The sequence below is a fragment of the Orycteropus afer genome, unplaced genomic scaffold, assembly GCF_000298275.1.
Source record: "Orycteropus afer afer isolate SDZICR_OR568_19922 unplaced genomic scaffold, OryAfe1.0 scaffold00382, whole genome shotgun sequence".
In the NCBI taxonomy this organism is placed as follows: domain Eukaryota; kingdom Metazoa; phylum Chordata; class Mammalia; order Tubulidentata; family Orycteropodidae; genus Orycteropus; species Orycteropus afer.
The window spans coordinates 921,239-924,230 of record NW_006921969.1 but is presented as its reverse complement, the minus strand read 5'-3'; positions in this window follow the sequence as shown (position 1 = coordinate 924,230).

Here is a 2,992-nt window from a genome sequence, read left to right as displayed (position 1 = left end):
AGACAAAGTATATGTGAACTGCTGTATGAAAAGTGAATTTACTCTGTAAATCTTCACCCAAATCCTAATAAAAAATATATATATATATATTTTAAGTAAAGTATAGACTAACATTAAATATCACATAATACAAGTAAAGGAACAAATATATGGAATGAAAAAATAAACTTACGATTGACCTTCTTCCTTTGTTTCCTTCCTTCCCTCCCTCCCTTCTTCTTTCCTTAGTTGTTCCTCCTTCCCTCCCTCCCTCCCTCCCTCTCTATTTCCTTCAGGATAATGGCCTTGAAAGGCAAGCAAATAAACTTGTTCTTGAATCATGGCTTTGCCAATTACTTGCCATTCCTCAGAAGGAAGATGAGGCAATCTACTTCCGTAGTGATACTGCCTCGGAAACCCAAGGAGGGGCCGCTATGAGTTGTGTCTGACTCCCTGGCACATAACAACAACAACAACAACAACAACAACAACAACAACAACACCTTGTTAATCATGTTTTTTGCTTAATCTTCCCACATGTTAGTTTCCTTATCTGCCAATATCAATAATTTCACATCATTCAAAGAGTTGCTCTAAAACATAAACTGATACATGCCAACTAGATACCACTAAGAATGTAATTTGAAATGGATTCTCTAAAATCCATCAGATGGTTTTTCTACAACATGATAAAACCGGGGATGAGTAATCATCCTCAGGCTGGTTCCCAGGTGATTTTAATTAAATTAAAAAAAAAAAAAAAGGAAAGGATTTTTAACCTTCTATAAAAGAGGAAGAGATTGGCTTAGATGATCTCTTTAAATCTCTAGGTGGTGCAAACCATTACACTCAGCTGCTAATCTAAATTTTGGAAGTTGAATATACCCAGAGGCACCTCGGAAGAAATACAAGGTGATTGATTTCCAAAAAACCAGCCAATGAAATCCCTATGAGTACAATTCTTCTCTGACATGCATGGGCTCCGTAAATCAGAATCAACTAAATGCCAACTAAATAGTGTGTTTTGGGGTGTGGAGGGGGTGGGTAGACGTCTCTTTCGTGTAACAATTCAGAGTTTTCTCCATTTCACTATGTATTTGTTGAGAACTACTAACAGTAAGACTCTCTGCCAGGTATGAAAGGAAATACTAGTATACGACAGTGAAATGATCTTCATCCTTATGAACTACAGATTTTGGCAAAACAATAAAAAGTATAATAAATGCATTTTGTTTTCAATATTTATTTGTGCTTCTTTTTGAATATCTAATCCAATATACTAACTTTGCTTGTAGCATTTGTTAGCCCTGATTTTCCGTTGGTGCATTTCTAATTTAAAAAATTATCTTCTCAATTTTCTTTTACTTCCCGATAGCTTTATATACCTTTTAGCACAGGCTTTAAATAAAAAATCTAAATCAGAAGTAACCTAGATGTCCATCAATTGAAGAATGAATAACCAAACTATGGTACATATACACAGCCATCTAGATGCAACAATAGGTCTCTCCTCGTCCAGAGCAAAGAAGAATGAAGAAAACCAAAGACATGTGGAGACAATTAGTTCAGGTGACTGGTACACCATGCGGTCCTCAGTGTATAAGATTATGAGACCAGAAGTAGATGATGCCCAGCTATCATTGTCAACCACTCAGAGGAGGATCTATGTAGGAGTTCCTGGATAGAGTGGGAGAAAAACGTAGAACAAAACTCAAAATAATTTTGGGAAATAAAAAGCAGGGGGTGGGTAGAACCAGTTTTGCTGGTCTGATATAGCCTAATAGAACCACTGAGACTATGGCCCCTACCTGCCCTTCAGGTCTGGAATTGGACCCTCACCTTTGGCTTCCAGCCAAACAAAAGACAGGCACGATGTAGACACACTCATTGGAGAGAACAATCATGGGAGAAAGAAGGGCTGTGTATGCACAGGGAGACAGCTAGGGGGCAGGAGTTGATGGAGGGAAGGACACAGGGAAGAGGTAACTATAGGGAGGAAGAGGGAGGGGAGCTGTTGCATTGTGGTAAATTGTAGTCAACGTCATGAGACAAAGTATATGTGAACTGCTGTATGGAAAGTGAATTTGCTCTGTAAACTTTCACCCAAATCACAATTAACAACAACAACAAAAAATCTAAATCTAAAACTTTTAAAAGATGGTAACATTTATTTATTTTTCTTCATCAATCAAAATGGACTCTGAATAAAATGGCAAATGTGACACCAGGTAAAGTCATATATGTTCTCTGGATTTCAGTCTTAGCTCCAAGACTCTGGTAGACCAAGAATCTCATTTAGCAAAGGTATATTGCTCTGGTAGCATAGTGGCTAAGGCACTTGACTGCTAAACAGAAGGCTGGTGGTTCAAACCCACCAACTGCTCCTCGGAAGGAAGATGGGGCAATCTATTTCCATAGTGATACTTCCTCGGAAACCAAAGGAGGGGTCTCTATGAGACAGGTCCGACTCGATGGAACACAACCACAACAACATATTGATTAATCTTCAGCAAGATTTTACTTTCATGTAATATTAATGACCTTGTTCACTAATTTCCACATTCTGTGGGATCGCTTTCCAGAATGCTTCCTGGAAGAGAGAATGGCCAGACTTCATCTCACCTACTTTGGTCATATTGTCAAAAGGGACCATTCCCTGGAGATGGATGTCATGATTGGTAAAGTTGAGGGTCAATGACAAAGGGGAGGGCCTTCACGGAGATGGATTGACCCAGTGTCTGCAGTGATAGGCTCAGGTATAGGAAGGATTGTAAGGCTGGTATAGTGTTTCATTCTATTGGAAGTGTTTCATTCTGTTGTACACAGGGTCGCTATGAGTAGGAGGTGATTCAATGGCACAAAACAGCAACAACAACATATTGATTAATAGTTCTTGATGATAACCATCTCCTCAAACAAAGTGATAAATGTCCTAGCTGTTTTACAATCCTCATTTTTGCAAAACTGATGTCATGGTCTATGCAGAAAGAATTGTTGTTGTTTAATAAAATCA